This window comes from Callithrix jacchus, chromosome 6 (assembly GCF_049354715.1).
Source record: "Callithrix jacchus isolate 240 chromosome 6, calJac240_pri, whole genome shotgun sequence".
NCBI lineage: Eukaryota > Metazoa > Chordata > Mammalia > Primates > Cebidae > Callithrix > Callithrix jacchus.
The window spans coordinates 150,040,497-150,051,593 of NC_133507.1; the positions used below are offsets into that span (position 1 = coordinate 150,040,497).

At 38.6% G+C, this 11,097-nt stretch overlaps 1 long non-coding RNA gene across 3 annotated transcripts in view; it reads right to left on the minus strand.

The window, feature by feature from the left end:
• LOC118154684 (uncharacterized) overlaps positions 1-10,538 on the minus strand; it is a 20,618-nt gene extending 10,080 nt beyond the window's left edge. Inside the window, exons 1-3 of one of the 3 annotated variants that reach the window (XR_013519411.1) lie at positions 10,512-10,538; positions 9,618-9,733; positions 9,193-9,243 (exon numbers count right to left, since the gene is read on the minus strand). This is a non-coding gene — a long non-coding RNA (uncharacterized LOC118154684). Of the gene's footprint in view, positions 1-9,175; positions 9,244-9,617; positions 9,734-10,427 lie in introns of all 3 variants that reach the window. The other 2 variants (XR_004744893.3, XR_013519412.1) reach the window with 2 other exon arrangements.
• Between the last annotated feature and the right edge of the window lie 559 nt (positions 10,539-11,097).

An 11,097-nucleotide genomic window follows, 5' to 3' on the forward strand; every position in this document is an offset into this window, starting at 1 on the left:
TGAACATATGAGTACATGTGTCTTTTTGGTAGAAAGATTTATTTTCCATTGGTTACATCCCAGTAGTGGGATTTCTAGGTCTTGTAGTTTTTCTTGTTGTTGTTTTGAGATGGAGTCTTGCTTTGTCACCAGACTGGAGCATGGTGATGTGACCTCGGCTCACTGCAGTCTCTGCCTCCCTGGCTCAAGCAGTTCTCATGCCTCAGCCTCCTGAGTAGCTGAGATTACAGGTGCGCACCACTACACACAGCTACTTTTTTTTTTTTTGTAATTTTAGTAGAGATGGGGTTTCTCATATAAGTAAATTGTATGACACAGGAGTTTGGTGCATAGATTATTTCACCACCCAAGTAATAAGCCTAGTATCAAAAAGGTAGTTTGATTCTTACCCTCCTCCACTTCCACTCTCAAGTAGACTCCCATGGCTATTCTTTCCTCCTTTGTGTCCATATGTACTCAGTGTTTACTGTCACTTAAAAGTGAGAACATACAATATTTGGTTTTCTGTTCCTGTGTTAGTTTCTTTAGGATAGCGGCTGCCAGCTCCATCCATATTGCTGCGAAGGACATGCTCACATTTTATTTTATAGATCCAAACTATTCTATGACGTATATGCACCACCTTTTTTTTTTTTGATCCAGTCTATCATTGGTGGGCATTTAGGTTGATCCCATGTATTTGCTATTGTGAACAGTGCTGTAATAAATCTACATGAGCATGTGTCTTTATGACAGAATGATTTCTATTCCTTTGGGTATATACCCAATAATGGGATCATTGCATCAAAAGGTAATTCTGCTTCGAGTTCTTTGAGAAATTGCCAAACTGCTTTCCACAATGGTTGAACTAATTTATACCAAAAACATTATATAATTTTCTTTTCTCCACAACCTCACCAGCATCTGTTATTTTTTGACATTTTAGTAATAGCCATTATGACTGGTGTGAGATGGTATCTCACTGTGGTTTTGATTTGAATTTCCCTAATGATTACTGAAGTTGAGCATTTTAAAATATTTTTTTAGCCATATCTATGTCATCTTTTGAAAAGTGTTCATGTTATTTGCTTACTTTTTGATGAAGTTTCTTTGGGTTTTGCTTGTTAAATTGTTTAAGTTCTTTAAAGATTCTGGATTATTTTACCCATGTCTATATCTGGTTTGCAAATATGTTCTCCCATTCTGTAGGATGTCTGTTTACTCTGTTAATAGTTTCTTTTTCTGTGCAGAAGCTCTTTACTTAGGCCCAGTTTGTCAATTTTTGTTTTTTTACAAATGTTTTTGGCATCTTCATCAGGAAATCTCTGCCAGATCCTGTGTCTAAATAGTATTTCTTAGGTTATCTTCCAGGGTTTATATAGTTTTAGATGTGACATTTAAGTCTTTAATCCACCTTGAGTTGATTTTTGTATAGGATGTAAGGAAGGGGACCAGTTTCTATCTTCCATTTATTCCATCACCATTAATTCAACAGGGAGTCTTTCTCATTGCTTGCTTTTGTTTACTTTGTCAAAAATCAGATGGTTGTAGGTGAGCAGCATTATTTCTGGGCTCCTTATTTTATCCAGTTGCTTTATATGTCTGTTCTTGTAACAGCGCCAAGCTGTTTTATAAATGGAATTACATTCTTGATATGGCTCTCAACTTGGATGTTGTTGGTCTAGAGGAATGCTACTGATTTTTGTATGTTGATTTTATATCCCGACATTTTGCTGAAGTTGTTTATCAGATCTCAGAGTTCTGGGGCAGAGACTATATGCTTTTTAGGAATAGAATCATATTAGCTGCAAACAGGAATAGTCTAAGTTTCACTCTTTATATTTAGAGGCTTTTTATTTCTCTCTTGCCTGATTGCTTTGGTCAGGACTTCCAGTACTACGTTGAAGAGGAGTGGTGAGAGTGTACATCCTTGTCTTGTTCTGGTTTTCAAGGGAATGCTTCTAGCTTTTCCCATTATGTATGTTGTTGGCTGTGAGTTTGTCGTAGATGGCTCTTATTATTTTGAAGTATGTTCCTTCAATGTTTAGTTTGTTGATGGTTTTTGACATGACGGTGAATTTTCTCAGAAGCCTTTTCTGCATATATTGAGATGATCATGCAGTTTCTGTTTTAAGTTGTGTTGATATAATGAATTAAATGTTTTGATTTGTGTATACTGAACCAACCTGGCATACCAGATAGAAAGCCTACTTGAGTGTGATGGGTTAACTTTTTGATGTCTTGTTGGATTCAGTTTTCTAGTATTTTATGGAGGATTTTCTCATCTATGTTCATCAAAGATATTGGTCTGAAGTTTTCTTTTTTTTTGTTGTGTCTCTGCCAAGCTTTTGGTAGCAGGATGATGCTGGCATCATAGAATGAGTTAGTGAGGAGTCCTTCCTCCTACATTTTTTGGAATCATTTCAGTAGGAGTTGTACCAGGTCTTCCATACATCTGGTAGAATTCTGTTATGAATTCATATGGTCCTGGGCTTCTTCTGATTATTAAACATTTTATCACTGATTTAATTTTGAAACTTATTATTGGTGTGTTCAGAAATTTAATTTCTTCTTTGTTCAGTCTTAGGTAACTATATGTTTTCAGGAATTTGTCCATTTCTTCTAGGTTTTCTAGTTTGTGAGCATGGAATGTTCTTAGTAGTCTCTGAGAGTTTTTCTTTTTTTTTCTTACAGGGTCAGTTTTCACATTACCTTTCTCTCGCTCTCTCTCTCTGTCTCTCTCTCTCTCTCTCTCTCTTTCTCTTTCTCTCTCTCTCTCCCTCCCCCCTCTGTCTAGCTATTAATCTATCTATCCTTTAATCTTATTTGTTTATTTTAGTTTTTCAAAAAACAACTCCTAAATTCATTGATCTTTTATGTGGTTTTTTTTTTTTTTTTTTTTTTGGTGTTTCAACTTCCTTCAGTTTCTCTCTAATTTTCGTTATTTCCTTTCCTCGGTTTGTTTTGTTTTGGGTTCACTCTTGTTTCTCTAGTTCCTCTAGCTTGATGATAGGATGTTATTTTGAGATCTGTTTTCATTTTTTTCTTTCGGCATTTATGAGTGCTACGACTTTCCTCTTAACACTGAGTTAGCTGTGTCCCAGAGATTCTGGCATGTTATATCTTCTCAATAATTTCAAAAAATTTTTTGATTTCTGTCTTAATTTCATTATTTACCCAATAGCCATTCAGGAACAGGTTGTCTAATTTATATGTAACTGTGTAATTTTGAGCTATTTTCTCAGTATTGATTTGTATTTTTATTACATTGTGATCCAAGAGTACAACACCAATGATTTTGGTTTTCTGAAATTTGCTGAGGATTGTTTTACGTCTGAATGTGTGGTTGATTTTAGAGTATGTGCCAAATTTAGATGAGAATGTATATTCTGTTGTTTTGGGTGGAGAGTTCTTTAGATGTCTATTACATTCATTTGGTCAAGTATTGAGTTTGGGTCCTGAATATCTTTTGTTAGTTTTCTGCCTCAATAATCTGTCTAATACTGTCAGTGGGGTGTTAAAGTCTCCCAATATTATTGTATGGTTATGTGAGGCACTTTGTAGGTTTCTAAGAACTTGCTTTATGAGTCTGGGCACTCCTGTGTCTTGTGCATTTATATTTAGGATATTTAGGCCTTATTGTTGAATGGAGCCTTTTATCATTATGTGATGCCCTTCTTTGTCATTTTGATCTTTGTTGTTTTAAAGTCTGTTTTGTCTGAAATTAGAATAGCAGCTCCTACTTTTATTCTGTTTTCTATTTTCTTGGTAGATTTTCTTCCATCCCTTTATATTGAGTCTATGGGTGTCACTGCATATTAAATGGGTCTCGAAGACAGCATACCAGTGGGTCTTGCTTCTTTATCCAATTGCCAATATGTGCCTTTTAATTGGGGCATTTAGCCCATTTACATTCAAGGTTAGTGTTAATATGTGTGGATATGGTCCTGTCATTGGGTTGTTAGTTGGTTATTATACAGATTTATTTGTGTGGTGGCTTTATACTGTCACTGGTCTATGTACTTAAGTTTGTTTTTGTAGTGGACAGTAATGATCTTTCTTTTCCATATTTGGGACTCTGGCAGGTCTGGTGCTAACAAATTTTCTTAGCGTTTGCTTGTCTGAAAAAGATCTTGTTTCTCCTTTGCTTATGAACCTTAGTTTGGTTGGATATAAAATTCTTGGTTGAAAATTCCTTTCTTTAAGAATGCTGAATATAGGCCCCTGGCAAGGTCCACCTGTATTCTCATGCTTCAGCAAAGTGATGGGGTAGGTGGACATGGGCAAGTATGTGCCAGCAAAGTGGCACGTGGGAGGTTGCCATAGGATTAGGGTGTGGATGGGCTTGTGTGTGTCAGCAGGGACCACTCTGCTGGAGCTCTCCAATCTCTTCTGGCTTGTAGTAGTGTTTCTCCTGAAAGGTTCATTGTTAGCCTGATGAGGTTCTCTTTGGGTATAACCTGACCCTTCTCTCCAGTTACCTTTAATATTTTTTTTCTTACAGAATCTAATGACTATGTGTCTTGGTGATGGTCTTCTTGTGTCACATTTCACAGGAGTTCATTACATCTCCTGAATTTAAATGTTGGTATCTCTATACAGGTTGGGGAAGTTTTCATAGACAATCTCCTGAGATATGTTTTCCAAGTTGCTTGTTTTCACTCTTTCTCTTTTAGGGACACCTGAGTCATAGGTTTGGTGTCTTTACATAATCCCATATTTCTTGGAGGTTTGGCTATTTTAAATATTTGTTATTTTAAACAATCTTCTTTATTTTTGTCTGACTGAGTTATTTCAGAGAACCAGTCTTTGAGCTATGAGATATTTTCCTCGGCTTGGTCCATTCTGCTATTAATACTTGCAAGTATATTCTGAAATTTCTGAAGTGAGTTTTTCAGCTCTATCAGATGGGTTTAGTTCATTCTAAATATGATCATTTCATCTTCTGTATCATATTATTATATTTCTTAAATCCATTAATTTGGTTTTGACTTTCTCCCAAATCTTGATGATCTTCATTCCTATTCATATTCTGAATTCCATTTCTGCCATTTCAGACTGGTTAAGGATCATTGCGGAGGAACTAGTATAGCTGTTTAGAGGTAAGAAGACACTCTAGCTTTTTGAGTTCTTGCTTTGCTCTTCCTCATCTTTATGATCTCATAAAGTTCTCAGCAAAGTTCTTGCTTTGCTCCTTCACTCTTTGATGTTGCTCTCCTTTGAATGAGTTTTTGGCTTTAATCTTCAATGCCCTTGGAGGTTTCATTGTGGTATAAGGTGGGTTTAGTTGACTGGCTTCATTTGTGGAAGATTTTAGAAGGTCATGGCACAGCTTAGCACCCATAAGCTGCATGCTTTAATTCTGGGGGTTGGTATTGGATCCTGAGCTTTGTTCTCTGGCCCCTTGAGGTTATAAACATGTGCATTGGAAGGGCTGAGGTATTCCAGGACTGGTGGCCATTACGATCTATTGGGTAGTGCCAGCCAAAGCATTGCATCAGGTGGTGGCAGTGCTCATTTGTCTGTGCCAGCAGCAGCAGCATGGTGGAGTACCCACTCATAGGGTGGGGTGAGGCACTGGTGGGCACAGGGTTGCTGGCCTCTATGCAGGCTTTGGCAACAGTGGCAACACAGAGTGTGAGAAGGGCTGCTGGCCTATATATGTATGCATTCACACTGGCAATGGTGGCATGGCTGGGAGTGGGGTACACTCACATACTGGGAACAGAAGCATGTTGGGGTGCATGCACACACACATGCTAGCAGGTAAGTGGAGGCAAGGTCCACCTGCATTCTCATGCTTCAGCAAAGTGATGGGGTAGGTGGACATGGGCAAGTATGTGCCAGCAAAGTGGCATGTGGGAGGTTGCCATAGGATTAGGGTGTGGATGGGCTTGTGTGTGTCAGCAGGGACCACTCTGCTGGAGCTCTCCAATGGTCAGGCACAGTCTTCCAGTGCAGAAACTATGATGCAGGTCCCCAGGAGGCAGGCATCCCAGTTGGATATCTTAGCCTGCTCACTTAAAGGTAGGATGAGCCCAAAGTGTCCAGGTGGCAATCTTAACTTCCAGTTTAATGAAACTGTTGTGTCTTCTGCTGGCAGCGTTCCTCACTCTAGAACTAAGACCTCTAGTCTGGCAGAACATAATGTTGCAGGGACAGGAAGCAAAAATTTTGCTAGTGGATCACTAGGTGTGATGGTGAGTGGTGTCACTTCCACTTCTGCCTCTTGATTCCTGGGCCCTCATGTTGCATTGGCATCACAGGGATTCTAAATTGACTTTTGAGCAGGAGTTGGTAAGTGAGAAAACTGGATGAAAGAAAAGTGGGAGTTAAGTTGGTGGGTGGGGAGCAAGTAGAAGCTGCCTCTGGTTCTAACTCTTTTTAGGCTCAGTGAAAAAGATCTAGATGAAACTTTCAGGATGTTGAATTACTACTGTTAGGTAAGTTGGAGCAATCAAAGTCATAAACATCTGGACTCCAATAGTGGGACTGGCAAAGTGAGTCACACATTCACAGTAGGTCCCGTTGATGTAATCCAAAGTCCTTACATTCCACTGACGTCTGCCATCAAATGACTCTAATCCACAAAGTATTACCAGAGGCCCCAGATTTTGGAAATTCTAGTGCTAGCTTTTCTTCCCAACTGGTCAGTACTGTTCCAGGCCTGCAACCAACTAAACTACTACTAATTGCCAGTTGATAACCATATCTTAGTCGTCTTTCTAGTTCTCATCAGACCCTTTAAAAATCATTCCTTACAATAGCAATGGTGTTCATCACATACACACAAGATGTCCTGTTCAAAAATCTCTGCTTGGCTTTACTATGGTGAACAATAAACAGTAGGCTTCTTACACTGGAATCCCAGGTCATACATGATAGAAGTCTAGCATGCTTGCCCCCTTTCCCACCCACTGTCCACAGTTTCCCTTTTCCACTTAAGGATTTTCTAATTGGATTAGAGCTCCAGATAAAAGTGTGTGTGTGTGTGTGTGTGTGTGTGTGTGTGTGTGTGTGTGTGTGTATGCGCGCAGAGAGATACAGAGAAAGGAAGAGTGACTGGTTTACATAAAGGAATTGGCTTACATGATTGTCAAGGCTGACAAGTCAAAAATCTGCAAGGTAGAATGGCAGGTTGAAGACCCAGGTGAAGAACTGATGTTTCAGCTCTAAGTCTAGAAGCAGTCTGATCACAGAATTCCTTCTTCCTCAGGGAAACTTTATTCTTTTCTCTTAAGATTTTCAACTGGTTAGATGAGGCCCACCCACAATACTGGGGGTCATTGGCTTCACTCCAGGTTTTCTGATTTAAATGTTAACCTGAACTAAAAAATTCCTTCATAGCAAGGTTTAAATTGGTGTTTGAACAAATATTTAGACACTGTGGCCCAACTAGGTTGACACATAAAATTAACCTTCACTCCAACTGACTCACATCATTTTCTAACCCTAGCTGTGCTTTTATCATCTCCGAATGTTGGTTATCACTAGTCTTAGGTTAGGAATACTTTCTTTCTAGTCTTTTGAATCGTATGAGTCTTCTATTTAAGAAAGGCTCAAGCTTCCTGCCTCTTCTTTCATAAAATTTTTTCTGGCCTTCCCAGATTTAAGTCATCAAAATTTCTTCATACACTTAGAGTGTTACGCTTTACCTTAGCAAGTCTCAGACCATGTCTTGGATTCCAGTCATTGATGTGCTCGTGTGTTTCCTCCAGCAGGGTTTATCCTGCTGGGGTGGAGGACATTATCTTAGGGAACAAGTGCAGAGTCAGATGTTCACTAAATTGTGTAGAGTCAGAAGTCAATAAATACAAGATAAAGGCGTTAAGTCCAATATGAATTTGATTCTCATGAAAAGTTATATGTTATTATTTTGCATTTTGAAGTGCAAGCAAAGGTCGTGAGGTTGTGCAAAGTTCCTTGCCTGAGTTTTGGGGTGGAACGCTTTCTTTTGATTTGGTAAGCATGGGCTGGTAAATTCATATCCTTATGGTTTTACACAGGTGCTAAGAAGAGGAAAATTGATATTAGAAAATGTCTCTTTCTTTTACATGTGAATAAAGCTGGTGAATGTGCTCCACTCTCTGTGAGTGATGTGTGTTCAGGTATTTTAGCATAAGAGCAGATATTAAAGAGAAACTCATTGGTCTCACATCTGTCATTTCGCATCTGTTACCACTGATGAAGGAGAGCTCAGCATTTGGAGAAAAAAGAAACACACCCCCACACACTAAAGAATCAGACCTTCCTTATTGATCCTGTTTTGCTTGTTAATCTCTTTCCAAAGAAATTATGAACTCATCTCAATGCAGTCAAAGTAAAATCCCCAGGGAACAACCTCAACTATATTTGTATATGTTATAGAGTCACACTTACTTAACACTCTGAACCTGCTTTCTTTTGTTACCTAGATTTATTAAGGTATATTTCAAATAAAATTGCATGAGTTTGCAGTGTACAATGCAATGTCTTGACCTATATATGCATTGTGAAATTAGTACCACAATCAAGCTAATTAGCAAATTAATCATCTAAAATAGTTATCCTTTCTGTGTGTGGTAAGAATATTAAAAATCTACTCTCTTAGCAATTTTTGAGTATGCAATATGTTATTATTAACTGTAGTCTTCTTGCACAATACAACTCCAGACTTTGTTCATTATCTAAATGAAACTTTGTAACCTCTGAGCAACATATCCCCCAATTTCCCCATCCCCATCTCCTGGAAACCACCATTCTACTCTGCTTCTATGAGCTCCACTTTCTTAGATTCCACATAAAGTAAGATCATAGAGTATTTGTCTTTTTATGCCTGGCTACTTCTCAGAGAGTAATTGGACTAGCTTCTTTTTATTCACTTGCATAGATAGTGAAACAAAAGAAAAAGAGTGAGAAACAGAAGTCTGTGTTTGTGTGTGTCTGTGTGTGTGATTCAAATTTATCCTGGGAACACATGTCTGTCCTTGAGCTTGGATTGGGAATCAATAGTATATGAATGATTGCAAACTTTTATCACGGAGTAGGGGTAGGAAGAGAACTCCAACTAGTAATTGCACAGTCTATTGAATGTTTATGAAGAAGAATAGCATACCTCTCTTCCACCTATTTAAAAATAAACCTATGTATTTAAGAAATGAAAATACAATAAGCCAACATGCAGGTCCACCATTAACAACTGTTAACATTACGTTACCCCTGGAATCCTCTTGCCTTTTGTAAAATCTGGATGCTGCTGGTATTTCTAGAGGGATTGCTTGGCTTCTAAAAAAACATGGAAGGAGAGGCAGTGTTGGTGTGAACATCCAGAAATGGGGCAGTTGTCATTAGGTATTATGTCTGTTTTTCAGTGCAGACTCTCGCCCTAACTCCCTGAAATGATCTGGGGCTTTAATATAATTTTGCATTAGTACTTGGGATTTAATAGTGAGAGGACAAATGTTTGCTCAAATGAGCTGACAGTTTCTTTCATCAGACTTTGGTACTTGTCTTCCTTTCAAAAAGATTTTGAAGGACTAGGGTGAAAGGAGGTAGGAAGGTTATTTGGGATTTCTAACTACGTTGTCAACAGCCCTTCATTTCAAAAGATGACTGCACAGTTAGAAATGACAACATTATGATACTCTGCCAAACTTTACCTTTCAGAGAGTCAGCGAAGACATCCCAGGCATTCATTGTTGAAGCAGTATGCCTCCAGAACCTCGAGACATTTCACCTCTTTAGCACCGAGTCCTCCACTTCCCTCTCCTCTTTACTATAAATTAAATTATTATCATGCTTAGTATTTGCAGCATTAAAACAACTACACAAAACTACTCAACCAACTAAATCAGATTCATCAGTCTGTTCTCATGACTCCCTTCCATACAACTGTTACTGGTAAGGTGAGTGATTTTACGGAACTCAACAAAATAAAATTCTTAACAAAATAAATTATATAGGCAAATCAACCTTACTGAGGCTGTAGGCAGTGAAGTAGGCCTCCGTTTGTTCTTAGCATGTTTGCCTTTGGGATAGGATAATGGATTTACTTACACATTTTTCGTTTACCGGTCTTTTTTTTTTTTTGAGGCGGAGTTTCGCTTTCGCTACCCAGGCTGGAGTGCAATGGCGCGATCTCGGCTCACCGCAACCTCCGCCTCCTGGGTTCAGACAATTCTCCTGCCTCAGCTTCCCGAGTAGCTGGGATTACAGGCACTCGCCACCATGCCCAGCTAATTTTTTGTATTTTGAGTAGAGACGGGGTTTCACCATGTTGACCAGGATGGTCTCGATCTCTTGACCTCGTGATTCACCAGCCTCGGCCTCCCAAAGTGTTGGGATTACAGGTGTGAGCCACCGTGCCCGGCTTACCGGTCAGTCTTATGAGTGGCTTATGGTACTACTTAGATACAAAATGATAACAGTTGCGGGTCAAATGGGGAATGGGATGAACTAAGAATAGCCACCTCAGGAAATATGCTCTAATTCCAGACTCAAACCAGGACCCTCACAACTAAGCAAGTCAGAACAAAATTTCTTTCTTTACTTACTCCTCCCTAAGTGGCTCTTAGCTCTTCAAAACGTTGGTTCTTTTAGATTTCTCTATAGTCCAAGTATGACCTCACAGACCAGTAATTCCATTCTGAATCTACTTATCTATATCTCTGAGACTCTTAGATGTAATAGCTATTTGCAGAAAAAGACTTCTAGGTGCCTGCTGAATATCTGAAGGGCCAAATTCCTTTGGAATGTATAGTATTTTCTAGTCTTGGTTATTCTGCAGATGAATAAACTCTATGTTGTAGACTTTAATTGTAAAAAAAAAAAAGAAGATTGTAGAGAGGAAGATTTTTGTTTCTGCTGTTACTGATGAGATAACATCAAGGAGAGGTGAGAGGTGAGAGTGGCCAACACATTCATTTGATCATGTTCAGACTAATGATAGAAAAGTAAGCTGGAATTTTGTATGCTGAAAGTTTCCCAATTTTTAGACTACCAGTCTCATTAAGATATCAAAATAGCATTCATCAGCATGCATCTTCGGCATGTATGTGCCATAAGAAGATCTGTTGAACTTTTTTCCTGCTGTATCTCTACTGCTCAAAATATAATGAGCTCGATATGTAGTTGTTAAAT